The following is a 17,560-nucleotide window of genomic DNA, read 5'->3' on the forward strand; positions in this document are numbered from 1 at the left end:
TTTGAAATGGTTTTGTATGCTACATTTCATGTGTCTTAAGTCTATTGCAGAAAATAAAGGAAAAGTGAAATAACCCAAGATCCGTTGTGATGATTTTGAATATGATGTTTGTATACATTAAATACATTTTTGGAGTAAAGGGAAATATATATACACACAAGTATGTGTGAATATATACACATGTATATCACACCAACTGTTCATAGGTGCGTGTGTGTGTGTGTACGTGTGCCCAAGGCTCTCAGTTCAATCCCCAGCACTACTAACAAGCACTTGGCGTGATGCATTGCTGGTTTTTTAAGAAACCTGCAGTGATGAGCAAACGCGATGACGGCAAGGAGCATCTCGGTGCCACGATGCCTGGTTATGGTTTCATTAGCGCTGCTCTTCAGGAAAGGGAGCGGTGAGCGGTCAGCTCCCAGACGTCTGCGTGGCTAGTCTCACGGGAAACTTTCCCTCACCGTCTGATTTCCCCTTCCGTGGCTCCGGCGCCGCCTCGCCCGAGGAAGGACCCTGTGACACTTGGACAGACACGAGCCTTCACTCGAGATTTGCTGCACCCACTCCATGCAAGAGAACCCAACAACGCCGGGCCGTCCATCGGGGGCGTTCCTAAACCTGCGTTGCAGGAATGGTGGCCGTGCATTAATGTGACTCATAAGCATTGCAGCACTCGTACAGTACCTTCTGAGTCATCCAGGGCTCGTCAGAATCCAGCTTCCACGTGACTTACTGGATCTGCAGTCTCGCTACCCAAGTATGATAAACACAGAGTCGAGCCTTCAACTGCAAAGTAGATTTGAATACAGTCATGCCGGATGAGCGGAAGGGCCGGGCCTGACATTGTTCAGGGGGATGGGAAGACGCCGGGGGAGTGTGACAGGGTTGTGACGCCCCGTCAGGGCCCAGGGGACCCATGTGGGCACGGCCGGCTCATCTGGTGCTGTTGGCATCGAGGGGGGAGGCAGGTGCTAATTTGGGATTATCTGACTCGAGAAAGCAGAGTAATTACTGGTGGCACCAAGTGAAAAGGCATTGGGTTTTGAATGTCACCAGTACGTTTTTTACTTAAAAAGAATGTAAGGCCAGCCCTGGTGGCTCACGCTTGTAACCCTAGCCCCTCGGGGGACAGATCTGAGGACTGTGGTTCAAAGTCAGCCCTGGCAGGAAAGTCCATACGACTCTTGTCTCCAACTTCAGAAGTGGAAGTGTGGCTTAAGTGTAGAGCACTAGCCTTGAGCAGAAAAGCTCGGGGACAGTCATATTTTACAGTGGCTTAGAACCCCATCCACAATATCTCCAAGATACACTTGCACGAGGAATCTGAAGTGGTTGAACTCACAGAAGCGGAGAACAGAATGGTATTCCCCGGGGTGGGGGGGGGCAGAGGGGAGACAGGAAAAGATGAGCGGATATTCAACAAGCATAACGTTCAGCGATGCAGGAAGGCAGAGCAGCGGAGGTCTGTATGAATTATCCGCTAAGGCCCTGTGGTGAAGGTAGACCTCGCACCCAGCATCCTTCATACAAGGGAAACCGAGAGGAAACCGCTCTCCATCAGCAAGAATAAAATACACAAATGACGGCAAATGGTCAGACTGTGGAATATTATTCAGCAGTAAAAAGGACAAAGTGCTCATAGACACCGCAGCCTAAATAATGTCAAAAATCATTCTGTTGAGCCAAAGACATACAGTGGTAGAAGTCGGCCTTATTCCGTTCGTGGGAAGGTCAAGGGCAGGCTGAGGTGGTCCGTGGCGAGAGCATTCAGAGCAGCGAGTGGAGGGGCTGGGGGTGGCTGGAATATACGCACAGCAGTGTCTAGACTGACGGAGCCTTTCGAGCGTCTGTGAGTTCCATATTCATCAAGCTCTCTACGTTGTGTTGTGCCCTGAATTTACCTCCAGGGAGAAATAACCTTAACGAACGCGGAACTCTAGGAATTACATTTGCCTTTTGCCAATTCCAGTTCTAAGTTCTATTTTGTGCGTGTGGTGGGTGCCGAGGATTGAACACGTGACCTTGCGTGTGCCCAGCAGGCTCTAGCTCTAAGCTCCATCCCCAGTCTAGATTAGCAACTCAAACGGTGCCTACTGCAGATGCTTCTTGCTCCTGGAGGAAGTGGCTAGACATACAGAATGGAGGGAAGACAACTCTTGGGCCAAAATTCGTTAGCATCTTGCTATTTAAATCCCAATTTAAAAAAAATTCTAGAATTCAGACATTCTGGATGAATAGGAATTTATTGTAATAGACATAGCTACATCTCTTGAGATATATCTTAGGAATTTTCTAGGACCATATTCTGGGTGTTGGATAGGTTTGGCTTGGCTTTGGGGTTTCTGAGGAGTGTCTTTAACTATTCCCTGCCCAGCAAGGCAAGGCCTGGATTGTCTCGCCGTCTCTGCCCGCCGCCAGGACGGGGTCCCCCGCCTCTCCCGCCCTCCCCTCGGATTCTCAGGCAATCTGGAAGAACCGTTCACGATGACGCGGGATTGCTTCTCGCCCGCCTCTGCGGAGCTTACACAGAATGCCCCGCGATTTACCCCAAGAAGCCCCGGGGAGGCGCGGGAACGGGCTCCAGGCGGGGTGGGGAGGGCTGCATTTATCTTCGAAGTTAAATTCTCTCCGGGGGCTTCGGCAGCACTGATTCATAGTAAGCGAATAGCTGTGCTGGTTATAGTCGAATCGGTTCGCCTCGTTAAGCCGGCACGGCGGCCCTGTCCCGAGCCGGGCCCGCTGGGCGCTGGGGCGTGATTCCAGGTGTGTCTGAGGTGCCCGGCAGTCAGTCTGCCTTGGACCAGATCAGGACGTTCGGGCTCATTTCTGGCCTGCCCTCCGTAACCAGCCTGCAAGTGTTTAGCACTTGGGGTTTTGCCTTAAGCCCGCTGTGAGATTCCCTTGGCTCCTTGCCGGAAGGACGATGGAGTCCTTTGAAACGTGATCTGTGACGCCGCCTGTAACAGCCCGCTCTCATCGTTTATTCGGGCCTCTCTATTTCTGCTCATCAATAAATGATTACGGGATAGCCAGGTGCCAGTGGCTCGCCTCCGTAACCGCGCCACCCAGGAAGCAGAGGTTTGGAAGCTCATGGGTGTGAAGCCAGCCCAGGCAGAAACATCTGTGAGGACCTCACCTCCAAAAGAACCAGCAAGAAGCCAGGCTGGATGCGTGGCTCCCGTGGCAGAGCACCAGCCAAGCGAGGGAGAGGACCTGAATTCAAACCCTGGTCCTGGCACAAAGGGAACTCCTATGGAAAAATGAATGGGAGGCGAGCGTAAGTCTCAGGGACTTCCCTGCCCAGGCTGGCTTTGAACCGCGATCCTCAGATCTCAGCCTCCTGAGTAGCCAGGACCGCCGGTGTGAACCGCCAGTGCGCGGTTTCCATGCGTATTTTCCCCACGACGGGAGCACGGTGTGTTGGTCTCCACCGCCCTCTGGCGTGTGAATCAGCTTCCTGCCCTGGCGGCAGGTGGAGCTGGGGATCCTCTCCGCCCCCTGCCCGGGTGACGCTGTGACCAGCTTCGCCGTGTGCCCAGTGTCACAACAAACCCACTTCCCAAAGCCGATTCTCTCTGTGGCACAGCCCGTCCAGTGCTCGCCTGCGACAGCAACACCTCGCTGAGTATTCCCGCTCTCTCCCCCCCCCCCCGGAACTGGTCTCGTCGATTCCGGGGGGGGGGGGGGCACCAAGGTCCACACTCGCGTGAGTTCTGGGGTATGGGAGCAGGCATCTGTCTGGATTCTGCGGCTGGCTTGGTGGGGCGTGGGGGGGGGCGGGGTCTCTGGTGTCCTCGTGTCTTTCTCCGGAACATTCTGTGGGCGGGAGGCGTAGGAGGTGTTGTCAAGGCTTGCACGCAGCTGCGTGTGAGCAGGCTCCGGGCGGGCGGCCTGTCCTCTGCGGGGGGGGGGGGGGGGGGGCGGAGGGGCAGGAGTGGATTTTCCCACGGGGGCCCTGCCTGCCGCCGCCTCCCAAATCCTCCCCGCCGCGGGTGGGGGTGCCCAGAGGGGGAGAGGGTGGAAAGGAGCGGGCTGCAACTCGGCGGTGCTGCCCCCTCCTTTCCCTTCCCCCCCCCCCCCCCCCCCCGCACCCTTTGAACACGTGTCTTTCCTCGTGGCGCAGGTCCCGGGGCTTGAACTCGCGGCCCGGCGCTCCCGCTGCCCCGTCACGGGAGGCGGCGCTCTGCCGCGCGGGCTTTTCCACCCGCGAGGATGCGGCTGTGCCGACACGCGTGTGGCCGGACACGCGTGTACGCCTGACACGCGCGCCCCTCCCGCTGGAGACAGGGCCTCCCGTGCGGGGCCGCGGACACCCACGCAGCACCCGGCGCCCCGCCCCACGGGGGCCAGGGGCTCCTGTCCCAGGTCCCCTGCCCGCCCCTTCCCCTCCCTCTCCCCCTCCTCCCCTCTTCTCTCTCCTCTCCCCTCCCACAAGGCCCTCTTCGCGTCCTCAAGGTCATCCAGGTCAGGGGAGGCGGAAGGGCCGCGAGCTCGCCGTCCACCCCTCCCCTCGCTGCCTCTGCCCCTCTGCCCGCGGGGCTGTGGGCTTCCAGACGGTTCTCGAGGCAGAACCTGGCTCTTAGCGGCGGGGCCCTCCGGGGGGCCTCCAGAAAGCAGCGCTGCCTCCTCCCAGTGACCCCCGGCCCCGTGAGGTGACAGGTGACAAGTGACAAGTGACAGTCGCTTTCCAAGTCAGTGGCTCCTGCATGGCCCTCCCCCCGGAAGTCACAGCCCTCCAGCACCCACAGGAGGAGGTCAGCGCCCCCCCGGGAAGTGAGTCCCTCCCCCCAGGAAGTCAGCCCTCCCCCCAGGAAGTCAGAGCCCCTCCAGGAAGTCCGAGCCCCCCCCCAGGAAGTCAGCCCTCCCTCTCAGGAAGTGAATCCCTCCCAGGAAGTCAGCCCTCCCCCAGGAAGTCAGAGCCCCCCCAGGAAGTCAGGGCCCTCCCCCCAGGAAGTCAGCACCCCCCCCCAGGAAGTCCGAGCCCCCCTACGGGCTTGAAGGGGCTCCTGGCTTCTTGGAGCGGAGAAGCTAAGCTTTGTTCCTGCTGTAGTGAATGTAGAGAAATAAATGACTTGCTGTGTTTTCATGGGGGTGGGGGTGGGGAGGGGGGACAGAGAGGGAGAGGGGGAGAGGGAGAGAGAAAGGGAGAGGGAAAGAGGAGAGGGAGATGGAGAGAGGGAGAGGGAGAGGGAGGGAGAGGGAGGGAGAGGGAGGGAGAGGGGGCAAGGGGGAGAGGCGGCGGGCGCTTTAGCGTCACGTGGAGAGGGCAGCGCCCCTGGGTGATGGCGGCTGGGGCTGAAGGTGGAATGTGGAATCCGTCCTTGCTGGCAGGAAACAGAGCAGAGCCCAGCAGGCCCAGAGGGCAGCGGCGGCCGACAGAGGGGGCAGAGGGGGCAGAGGGGGGCAGAGGAGGCAGAGGGGGGCAGAGGGGGCAGAGGGGGGCAGAGGAGGGCAGAGGGGGGCAGAGGAGGGCAGAGGGGGGCAGAGGGGGGCAGAGGGGCGCCCCTGGCTCTTCAGAGGACGGCCGTGACAGGCACCCTGGCTGGAGCTCAGAGCCGTCCGCAAGCCCGCACGTGGCAGCGGACAGATGTTGGCGTTCAGACACAGCTGGAGCTCCGGGAGCAGCTCCCGCTCACCCTGCGCCCGGGGCCCCTGCGGCTTGGCTCTCCACCCCTGGGGCTGCTGCCTGCCCGGTGCCGGCTGGCGAGGGCCTGGCCTCTGGGATCCCACCGAGGCCTCCGCCCCCCACCCCCCGCCCCCGGCGAGGCCCGGACTCCCCCACCCGTCCCCCGCTGGCCCCCACACCTCGCTCCTTTGTCCTATGCGGGAGTCCCGGGCCGGGCTGCGGGAAGCACCCCGCCACCCGGAATAACCCCGCCTCAAAAATAACTCGTGCAGGGGCTGGGGATATAGCCTAGTGGCAAGAGTGCCTGCCTCGGATACACGAGGCCCTAGGTTCGATTCCCCAGCAACCACATATACAGAAAATGGCCAGAAGCGGCGCTGTGGCTCAAGTGGCAGAGTGCTAGCCTTGAGCGGGAAGAAGCCAGGGACAGTGCTCAGGCCCTGAGTCCAAGGCCCACGACTGGCCAAAAAAAAAAAAAAAATAACTCGTGCAGAATGGGCTGGAAACGCGGCTCAAGCGCCGCCGGCCTGGCTGATGAGCACAGATCTCCTGAGTGCACACGTCAGTGTTGCCCCAAAACAAACAAGGCCAGAGCAGGGGTAAGGTTGCCCTTGGGCAATCCAAGGCTGTGTCATTCTTCTGTGAGTCGCTTCTCTGACCTGTGTTTATCTTATAATAAAATAGAAGCATCTATATTCATTCTCAAATCAGGTCAATCTGATTTCGTTTTTACTTTATAAATTGCTGTTGTTATTGGTCGCGGGGCTTGATCTCAGGGCCCGGGTGCTGTCCCTCAGCTTGTTTTTGCTCAAGGCTAGCACTCCAACACTTGGAGCCACAGACCTACTTCTTGTTTCTAGTGGTTAATTGGAGGTAAGAGGACGTAGGGACCTCCTTCCCCGGCTGGCTTTGAGCAGCCGTCCTTGGATCTCAGCCTGCTGAGTAGCTAGCTTGACAGGCGTGAGCCGCCCGCACCTGATTTCATTTTAAATATTCAGCTTTACCATCTATCCGCCCAGCAGCCTACCTGTTACCTGTTTGTCTAATCGCTATCTCATATCACGTGTCCATCTGTGGATATTCACGCTCTTGGGCCCTGCCTAGCCCTCTCCTGGTGTTAATGGGGGCCCCAGGTCACCTAAAGGCAAGTTTTTTTTTTTTGTTTTTTTTTGCCAGTCCTGGGCCTTGGACTCAGGGCCTGAGCACTGTCCCTGGCTTCTTTTTGCTCAAGGCTAGCACTCTGCCACTTGAGCCACAATGCCACTTCTGGCTGTTTTCTGTATATGTGGTGCTGGGGAATTGAACCCAGGGCCTCACGTATACAAGGCAAGCTCTCTTGCCACTCGGCCATATTCCCAGCCCCTAAAGGCAAGTTTTCCTTCACCATGCCACGTAAATCAGGGCCTCCGAGATAGGGTCTCAGGTCTCTGCCTTCTTCCTGTGCTCCAGGAGCCCTGCACAGGATTCAGTGTAGCACCCGGTAAAATCGTGTTGATTAAACCAACGGGTGAATCATCTATATTCATCACTGATTTCAGTCAGTTCAGCTTGTGTTTTTGTGTGTAATTAACTCCCAGCATAGGTAAAAGAAATAGAGAAGCGGCAGGCCCCTTCTCCACCTAAATGACCTAGAAAATTGAGGTCAAACTCTGTTTTGACCCAAATATAACTTCATCTTGTCAGTGGCAGCCACGCCCTACTTTGCTGAGATAAATTAGATTTTAGCTGACTGTAGTCACACTTTGCTGGCCTAACTAATGATAAGTAAATGGAGTTTCCATCTTATCTCTTAAAAACCACACACACCTGGCTCTGTATGTGCTTTAAACAGCTGGGTTATGTATGCTACATTTTCTAGCAAAGATTTTTGTTCTAAGGAGGGAGTAATCCTGTTAATATAAACATGCTTCGTTTAAATTTCCAAAGAATTCCCTGTTCTTGCTTGTTTCCGTGTTTGCGGCATAAGCCGGGCTGTGACCCCATTGAGAGGAGGTTTTCCTAAACCGTTTTTGAAAAGGAGGATTTATTCAAGACAAGCCCCCCGCCCTCCTCACTTTCTCAGAAGTCACTTTATCCTACCTCCTGTTCTGTTGTTCGAGACAAAAATTTAAAATCCATACATGAGAAATTAGATCTCTGTGTTCATGTCTTAGGTTTTCTATAAAGCTGAAAGCATTTTCAAAGTAGCTAGTGTAGGGCTTGGGTAGAGCTCGGAGGTAGAGTGTGCGCTCAACATTGTGTGAGCACAAGGCCCTGGGTTCGAGTCCTAGCACTAAGGAACAAAATGAGTCTCAAAAAAAAAAAAGAAATGAGGAGCTGGGCATGGTGGATGTGCCCGTAATCCTACACAGGAGATGGAGGTAGGAAAATGATGGTGAAAATATGAGACCCCATCTGAAAACTAGAAGCAAAAGGACTGGGGCACGGTTCAAATGGTAGAACCCCAGCTTAGCAGGTGCAAGGCCCTGAGTTCAAATCTCGTACTGAAAAACAAAGAAAAAATTAATATACAACTAAAAAGAAAATCAACGGGCACAGCAGCCTTGCTCCTTTCATTCACAACCAGCCCTCTTTTCTTTCATGAAAGCACCTTGCCTATACCTTGTTGTGTAGACTGGAGCCACAGCACCACTTCAGACTTTTTTGGTGATCAGTTGGAGATAAGAGCCTCACAACCTTTCCTACTTGAGCTGGCTTTGAACCGTGATCCTCAGATTCAGCCTTCTAACTGAGCCACCACCGACGCCTGGCTGTATGTATTGTTTCTGAAAGCAATTGTGTATTCTTGAGAGAGATGGTGGGGAGGGGAATATTTGGACCACAAACAGCCATGAAGGTTACTCAATAATAAAATAATAATAATAATAATAATAATAATATCCCACTGAGAAATGGAGAGAAAGAAAAAAAATGACAACTCCCTATAGAAAAATGAGCAAAACCAGAAAGGTACATTTGCCAAGAGAGAAACCACGTAAATCCCATAAACACCCACACCTGAGAGATGTTGAACCTCAGGGTCTCGAGTCTAGTGCACCATTAGGTGCTCCTTTCCCTCTCCATGGCCATAAACTAAAGATGCTGAACAATTCCAAGCATTAGAGGGAAAATGGCCGGCAGGGTCTTCCATGTGTTGTTGGTAGGGAATGAAACGAGCACCATTGCTTTGGAAAGTAATTAGACAGTAGACTGTCTCGCTGGCTGTTTGAATAGCTCAAATTCCACTTCTCTGTAAATATCCAAGAGAATTTCTAGCCTGTGTACTACATGAAGATAATGTACAAGAATGCTCTCCGAATTCTCCCCACCCCCCAGATCACCGAAAGGGCAAAAGGGACAGAGCCATGGCAGGGCTGACGGATCCCAGGAGCTTTGGTGTGTGTGTGTGGGGGGGGGAACTTTCCTCTAGAGACTGACTGATGCCCGCCATGGGCTCTGTGCCAGCTGGAGGTGGCCAGGTTTGGGGTTGCTGGAGTTCAGGTTCCACGGTGTCAGGCCCTGGAGCAGTGCCCTGGGCTGCCAATTGCAGGTGCCCAGGGGGTGGGGGGTGGGTGGCAGCCACAGCCCTCTAGAGCACTGGGTCTTTCCAGAACACCAGGGGAGCACAAAGGAGCTGGGAGGGTTCTTCTTCCAGGGGACATGGCAGATCTTCGTGGGGTGCTGGCTGCCATGCTCCCATAGACACCTTGCTGAGGGGTTGGGGTGTGGGGGGGTGCACCATGCCTGCCTAGAAGCCAAAGGAGGGTGGGCACTCCATCCTAATGCTACATGTAGAGTCCAGCTGCCGGGCCCCGCCGGCAAGGCCCGGAAGCACGGTGGCAGCTCCTCCGATGACACTCAGCTTGAAGTTTGGGCTCCCTTCCTTCCTGGGGCTGCCACCCCATGTGTGCTCGACAGACAGCAAGCGCGGGGGGGGGAGTGGGGGGTACAGACAGCTGTGTCGGGGTGGGTGGCGAGGCGGAATGTTCACAGATGCGTCTGCGCACAGCCAGCGATGCCCAGCAGAGGAGGCCGTCCCGCCAAGCGAGGAACAGATGGAGGCTGCAGATGTGCGAAGGCTCCTTTAGCCCACGCGCAGAATGCCGCTCACAGCCCGCTCTGGGGTGGGATCCAGCCACCAGCTCACTGAGCGATTCGGACCCCAGGAGGGGCCAGGGGGAGGCAGGCAGCTGGAGGCGGAAGGATCCACAAAGCATGTCCTCCCATCCCAGCCTGGCGCCCACCCCACCCATCTATCCGCTGCAGGACGGTCTGATCGCGGGCACAGCGGGACCGTGGCCGTCGGTGCCCAACACGTTCCTTTTGAAAAGCAGCTTGGGAAATGTATGTCCAAATGCCTGGGAGGCTAGAGTCGTGGCTCAAGTGGTAGAGCACTGGCCGAGCGAGCACGAGGCCCCGAGTTCAAAACAACAGCACCACAAGACCCACAACAAAAACCCGGGCAAATTCAAGGTCATTTCAACTGGACCTCACACTTGGGCCTTCATAGGAAGCAAATAGCTACAGGGAAGGAGCGCACCATCCACACGTGGGTGGGTATTATTCGAACTCAGGGCCTCTTCCATGACAGGCAGGTGCTGTACCCCAGAGCTACACCCGCAGCCCCTCTTCACTTCAGTTATCTTTGCCGTAGGGTCTCCTCCTTTCGCTCTGGACTGACTTCAGGCCTCAGGCCTCATCTCTATGCCTCCCTCCCCACTGAGATGGCAGCCTGGCTGGTTGGTTCGTTGGTTGAGATGGAGTCTCACTCACTTTCTGGGCCGGCCTTGAACTCTGATCCTCCAATCCCCAGCAGGAGCACAGAGGTGGGAGAGCTGGGGAGGGGGGTGGGTGCTTTCCTGCGGGGGGGGGGGTGCAGTCCTGAGGCAGCAGGCGGGCGGGCCTGGCTTAGGAGAGGTGGGGAGGGCAGGGTGGAGTCTCATGGAGACCCCGGCCCTGGGAGGCCCTGGTGATCTCGGCCGTTCACACGTGGCCTCGGGGAGGCCTGGTCAGCCTCACCTGGCGCCTGGCTCCCCGAATGGTGATGCGGAGTGCTGTGCCGTGTCCTTCCTCGCCCCAGCCTGGTGACAGGATGATGGGCGGGCGGGCTGGCCGCCCAGCCTCCCCCCTCCACCCCCAACCCCCGTGGCCTCCAACGCCTCACTGTCCTCGGTTCCCCCGTGAACCCTGAGTGCCCGGGAGGCCAGGTTATGCGGGGAGAGGGGCCGGCCGGCACCTCACGTTTCCCACAGGCCGGGGTTGGGGCCCCCCAGCTCACGGCTCGGGGCAGGGGGTCCGGGCAGAGCACAGGCCCCCCGTGGGGCTGGGAGGATGGTTTCCGTGACAGCCCCTGGGGCTCAGAGCACTCAGGGCTGCTGGGAGGGCGCCAGGCCCGCACCCCAGGGCACGAGATGGACGCCCAGGGCGGGCAGAGGCCCCCGCCCACCCCTCCGGCCATTGCTCCTGTGGGAAGGGAGAAAGGAAGCCGGACTTTGTCCTCCAGCCCTGTCATCTCCCTGACTAGGGCCTGCAGGGCCGGGGGAAGGGTGTGTGTCCGTGCTGGGCTGGAACTCAGGGCTCAGCCCTGGCTCTTGGCTTGAGCAAAAATTTGCTCAAGGCTGGTGCTCTACCCTTGAGCCACATCTCTGCTTTTGGTTTTGTGTGTGTATGTGTGCGTGTGCGTGTGTGTGTGTGTGTGTGTAACTGGAGATAATAAGATTCTCATAGGTTTTTTCCTGCCCAGGCTGGCTTTGAACTGTGAGCCTCAGATCTCTGCCTCCTGAGTAGCTAGGATAAGGGGTGTGAGTCACTGGTGCCAGGCTGGGTTTCCTGATTGTGACTCGTGTGGCCGAAGGTCAGCCAGAGAGAGTGGCTCTCACACTTGCCGTGTTCTTGGGTAGACCTTGAAGCCTCTCTCCTCTCTCTCTCTCTCTCTCTCTCTCTCTCTCTCTCCTCCCCCACCCCCTCATTTGGAGAACTTTGGGCCTCCCCGCCGGCTGGCCTGCAATTCCGCTCTCGGGGCGCGTGCGTTGTCCTGGCGGGAGCGGCCTTGGTGGCTGTCGTCGGTGGGAGACGAAGGCGGCCCAGGCGCTCCCGTTCTTCTCGTTCGTTTTTCGTCCTTCACGGCCACCAGGACGCCAGCAGCCCGCAGAGGCTGGGCGGAGGCCTCCCTGCTGATTTCCAGAACTCTCCCGGCTCCCGCGAGTGGGAGGGGGGAGCTGTGCCGTGTCCAGGGCGGGCCTGGGGCCTCCACCTTCTCGCCCCCCGCCGCTCACAGGGCCGGGACGGCAGGTGAGCAGCCCCGCGTCCAGCCCTTGCGTCGGAAGGGGGTCTCGAGCTTGACTCCCAGGACCGGCCTCCACCCGCAGCCCACCCTCCTGCTCTAGTGTTGTGTCCTTTAAAGAAAGGTTTCATTTCACAGTTAAAAAAAATTATTCTTTAAGGAATATCATCTTAATCTGGTACACAGAAGACTATTGCTCACCATGTGGACCAAGACGCTTTTGTATGATTTTACGGCTATGATTTCCGACCAAAGATCACTAACATTCCGAAGGAAACACAAGGGGCAAGACACGCTAACTATGTGCACGCAGGCGTGCCGGGTCTCGCGGTGGCTGTCGGGTGTCTGGGGATTCTTGTTTGCTTTTCCTTCCCGACGTAGTTGAAGAGTCGGTGGGAAATGACAGGCAGAGGCCCCCGCTGGGCCGGGCTCTGCTTTATCTTGGGTTTGGGTGGCGGGTCCTCTCGCGAGTGGGCCTCACAGAACTCCCCACGGACGCTGGCACCTTTCAGTCCTCCTGACTCCAAACTCCCCAGGAGGCGGAGGTTGGGAGGACGGTGGCTTCAGGTCCAGCTGGACACACGCACGAGACCCCACGTGAGCAGAAAGAGCTGGGCGCGGTAGTGCACCTGCTACCCCAGCTTCCACAGGAGACTTACACAGGAGAAGTTCACTCCAGCTCAGCCTGGGGAAATAAAAAATTAAAAAATGAGGCGTTTCTCAGAAATAACCAGTGCAAAAAAAGGCTGGAGGCCTGGCTCGAGCGGTAGAGCACCTGCGAGTGAGTATTATGGCTTGATTTGAGAATCCCCACTTTTTACACGTTGGTGGGGTGTGTCTGCTGTCCTCCTGGTTTCCCTTCCCACGCAAGCGCAGCTGGATTTCCCCCCCACGCAGCCAAGGCTTGGCAGCCTTCTCCACGCTCGTCCTGGGTTTTAGCTTCCGGGGAGACCTGGGAGGTTTGGGACCTCTGACTGCGGGAGAGGAGGAGAGCCCCAGGCCCGTTGAGTCCTCGAGCTGCTGCCGCCAGCAGAGACCCCGCGGGGATCCGCTGCTTGGCCTTCCAGGGGCTCCTAGCCGCCGAGAGGAAAAACCCAAGGCTGGGACGGCAGAGGGCCAGGGCTGAGGCGGGAAGCTGGTGCCTCCCATCTCCTGCTCATGCCCGGTCCCCGTCTGCTCCCCTTTATCAGCATCAGGAAAGGGAAAGAGACTGACCAGGAGGTCCGGGGGGGGGGGTAGGGGGGGAGAGGGTGGTCAGAGGACTGAAGGAGACACTGCAAAGGGGAGCACTGTGTTCTTCCTCCAATGATTTCAGCTTTCTCTTCTCTCTCCCCCTTCTTTCTCTCTGCCTCATTTCATTTTCCCATGCTGCCGACCTGTTCAAGTACAACCGCTGTTAGGGCTGACCTGAAAAGTGGAGTAACTGAATATAAGTTTTAGTGTTAAAATTATAACAGCTTCTAAACTCTAGTGATGACTCCATGATAGAGGGCTGCACCCCCACCCGTGATACTAGTTTCTTATAGTTTGACATTTAAAAATGTAGGGAGCCCTTGTTCCCCTCTGTACCTGGGTAACAACCATGGTAACGGACAGTAAAAAAAATGATCACAGTCATAGACTATAGAAATAACCATAATAGTAGTAGAAATGCCATGGTAACTGTTGGGTTGGTTTACTTATGATTGAGTACTGGATTGCTTTAGCCCGCTCAAGCTTGCTTAGTGGTAATGGGGAAACATGGTGGCAATTGTTAAAATAAAGTTAGTACTGGGTCAGCCTGACTGCAAAATTCTGCTTCTGTAAACGGCTTGCTTAACCCATTTGTGACTTGCTCTACCCCCTGCATTAACCCCCTGTATCAGTGCTACGTGACCACCTGTTGTCAATTCCTGATATCGAGGCCAGTTCCCGATATCAAAGCCAAAATAGATAACTGAAAGGGTAGAGAGCCAATAGAAATAGGACAAGACTTGCTTGCTAAATGCCATCCAATCAAGTATCTGCCAAGTTGGGAATACCCTGCCCCTGTTGTCATCACAATAAAACCCTGCCTATCTGAGGGTCGGGGCTCTCAATCCAGATCGGCTGTGTCGGTGACGGTTGGGAGTCCAGGCTTGAGCTTGCAATAAAGATTCTCATGCATTTGCATCGGTATCGGCTCCTTGGTGGTCTTTGGGGACCGGAAATCTGGCATAACACCGCAAGACTCTGCTTTAGAAATCCTGAAAAAATCCATTTGTCAGCTGGGCTATCTATCCGTGGCTCGCGCCTGTCATCCTAGCTACTTAGGAGGCTGAGATCTGAGGATCAAGGTTAGAAGCCAGCCTGGGCTAGGGGAGTCTGGGAGACTCATATTTCCAATTAAGCACAAATTAAAACAACAACAACAAACAAAGCTGAAATAGAGCTGTGGTTCAAGTGGTAGAGTGCTAGCCTTGAGCCAAAAAGCTCAGGGGCAGCGCTCAGGCCCCGGGTTCAAGCCCCAGGACAGACACAGAGACATCCATTTGAGTTTGCAAAACAGGCTTGCAAGGTACATTGGCTCCTCAGCCCCCCTGGCCCGGAAGGGCTCAAAGCCCTGGGCAGAGATGCTCGAAGGATGCTCATCCCGAGAGCCGTGACCGCCGCGTGCGGGGAGGTGGCCGAGGTAGGCGGAGCAGCCCGGGGTGGGGTCCGTCTAGGCAATCGGGGCTGGGCAGGCCGTCGAAGGCCGGGGGGGCCGCACGGCGGAGAGACCACGCAGCGATGGATTTTTCGGGGAGCCCTTCCACAAACCGAGTCGGACAGGACTCTGCACGTCCGACGTGAGCCGTGGAGGGCTGAAGCGCCGCCCGTTGGGGGGCCTCTCGTCTCCCTCCGGGGCGCCCACTGCCCTTCTCTGGGGTCCTGCTCCCTGGCCCGCCTCCCGGCTGGTTCGGGGTCCCCCGAGCCCCCGAGCTGGCTCTCCTTCTCGCGCCGTGCGCGTCCTGAATGTCCCGGCTACACAGGTGGGCGGGAGACGCCCTGCGTCCCGAGGTCTCCCTTGCGCCCCACGGCGAGTCCGGCTCCGGCCTTCCCCTCCCCCGCCTCCTCCTCTCCTCGTTCGTTCACGGCGGTGCGGGCTGTCGTACTGGGGCCCCCCCCCCCACCCGAACCGGAGGCTGGATCGCCTGAGGCTGAGAACGACCCCTGAGCACCCAGAACCGCGCCCGAGCCCAGGGCCTCCTGTCCAAGCCTCGCGCACCACAAAACCGCTGTTGTAGAAGCCGCGGCACCTGTGTCCTCCTCCCACCCTGGCTTCTGTGTGTCCAGACACCGCGGTGCCCGCTGGTCCAGGCACGTCTGAATGACGACGTCTGTCCCTGGAAACCCAACAAGACCAGAACGTTTCACTGCTTAGAACCAAGCAGGTCACATTTGCCAAAGAGCGATCCTTTCTATTCGAGACGCCTTCACCCGTGGCGGTGATTTGGGGTGACTTTTTTTTTTTTTTTTTCTAATTTCTTTAGTGCCGTTCCTGGAGCTTTGAACTCAGGGCCTGGGTGGCGCCCCTGAGCTTCTGTGCTCAAGGCCAGCGCAGCCCCGGCTTCGCCTTCAACTTTTTTTTTTTTTTTTTTAATGATTAATTGGAGATAAGAGTCTGGCAGACTTCCCTGCCCGGGCTGGCTTTGAACTGCGATCCTCAGATCTCAGCCTCCTGAGTAGCTAGGGTGACGGACACGAGCCAGCCAGGCCCGGCGATCGGGGTGCTTGTTGAAAAGCCCTCGTGCACAGAGTCTCCTTCCCGCGGGTCTGCCGCGCGCGAGGGGCGTTTACGCGTCAGTCACCGTGGTGTGAACGCGGCGGTGACGCGGTCTGGCTCGAGCTCAGCGTTCGTGTTTTCATCTGAGCGTTCGTGGAGTGTCCGGGGACGCTTGGGGGCTCGCAGGGCTCCCTATCTAGCGCTCGCGTGTATAAATAGAGCGTCGTCTCAAAAATAGCTTTCGTCGGGTGACTAATCGGACGGAGGGCGCGGCAGCGGCAGCGCCTTTCCCCAAGTTGGTTTCGCCACGGCGGAGTCGCCTGGGTACAGAACGCCTTCCCCCCGTCGGTCACCTTTCCCTGTCCACCACCCCTCCCGGCCCCCCCCCCCCCCCCGTACCCTAACCTCCCGCCGGGAGGGTCCCAGGCCGGACTCGGTGCTCCCCGCGCCCCAAGCCCACGCCCCGCTTCCTTCTGACTCCAATTCTCACGGCCAGCCCACGAGGCCGGGGTCCCCCTCCCCGTTCTCCTTCTTCCTCACTGGGGATTGAACTGGCACTCGCTAGGCAGGCCCGCTGTCACCCCGGCCCCTTCACCCCCTTCCCACGCATGACCCCTCGCGCGTGACACGGGCAGCCGGGGAGCCAGGCTGCGGGCTCTCGCGGGGCGGAGACCTGAGGGCCGAGGCCTGAAGCCGGCCGGGCGGCCAAGTCCCTGGGACTCTGATGTGTTCTTATTAACCAGCAAAAAGCCAGAGGTGGAACTGTGGCTCAAGTGGAAGAGCACCAGCCTTGCACGGCACACACGCGCGTGTGCGCACACACACCACCGAAGTTCACGTTGAGCATCGGACCCACACCGAGCTCTCAAGCACTTTCAGCAGGATTTTGGGGTGCCTCCTCTTCTCACCTTTCTCTCTTTAGGCCCGGGGGGGGGGGGGCGGCGGGGCCGCCCGGCCCTACATTTCCTTGTCTCGTGTGCATGTTGGCACGAGCGCAGACATGTTTCCCACACCCTTGTGTCAGGGCTGCGCGTGGAGGGCTCGGGCTGGGGGAGGTCTGGGCCTCCCTCTGGCCTGGGCCCCCACGCAGGCAGGCAGGCTGCGGGGGGGGGGGCAGCCCAGCCTTGGGCGGCGGCGGTGTCTGTAAACAGTTCTTTTTTAGAAGCAGCCGCATTCCTGACCCCGCTGCTTTATCATGGGTTCTTGAGAAAATAATTGGTCGGTGTTCCCGTCCTCGTGGATGCGGGGGCGGGGGGGGGTGGGTGGTGGTGGTGGGGGGTGGTGGTGGGGGGGGATCGGGGCCCTGAGCGGGGCGGGGGCTGGACTGAGACCCTCGCCCGGTGGGACAAGAGCCAGCCGCTTGGAGAGAGCACAGTCCTTCCCGTGTCCCTGTCCCTGCCCCCCGCCCTGCCCCTGCCTCCTGCCCCTGCCCCCTGCCCTGCCCCTGCCTCCTGCCCCTGCCCCCCGCCCTGCCCCTGCCTCCTGCCCCTGCCCCGCCACCCTCCGTCCGGATGCCCTTGCCCTGCCCCCTGGGCCCTGCCCCGCGCCCTGCGCCTCTGTCCCTGTAGAAGGGTGAATGGCTCCCCGCCCCCCCCCCCCCAGTCCAGCTGGGAGCTGGGTGCCAGATGGACACCAGCAGGGGCCTCGTGCTCACGGCGTGGGGCCACCGGGCGAGGGGCTGATTCCGTTTCAGGCAGGAGGAAGCGCCGCGGCCTGAGGTCCGCCCCGCTCCTCGCGGCGGGGCCCGAGTGGACACTGGGGCGTGCGCACCTCTGGGGTGTCCCCATGGTCCAGCTCTGAGTGCGCCACGGCCGGTGGGCCAGGGCCGGGGACAGCGCGCATGCGCACGCGCGTCGCTGTGTCCCCGGCCTGGCTTCAGTTCTGTTCCGGACTGGACTCCATACCCGAGAAGCCGCCCGCGGTGCTTGCTGGTGTTCATCGGTTTCCG

Source organism: Perognathus longimembris, chromosome 18 (genome assembly GCF_023159225.1).
Source record: "Perognathus longimembris pacificus isolate PPM17 chromosome 18, ASM2315922v1, whole genome shotgun sequence".
In the NCBI taxonomy this organism is placed as follows: domain Eukaryota; kingdom Metazoa; phylum Chordata; class Mammalia; order Rodentia; family Heteromyidae; genus Perognathus; species Perognathus longimembris.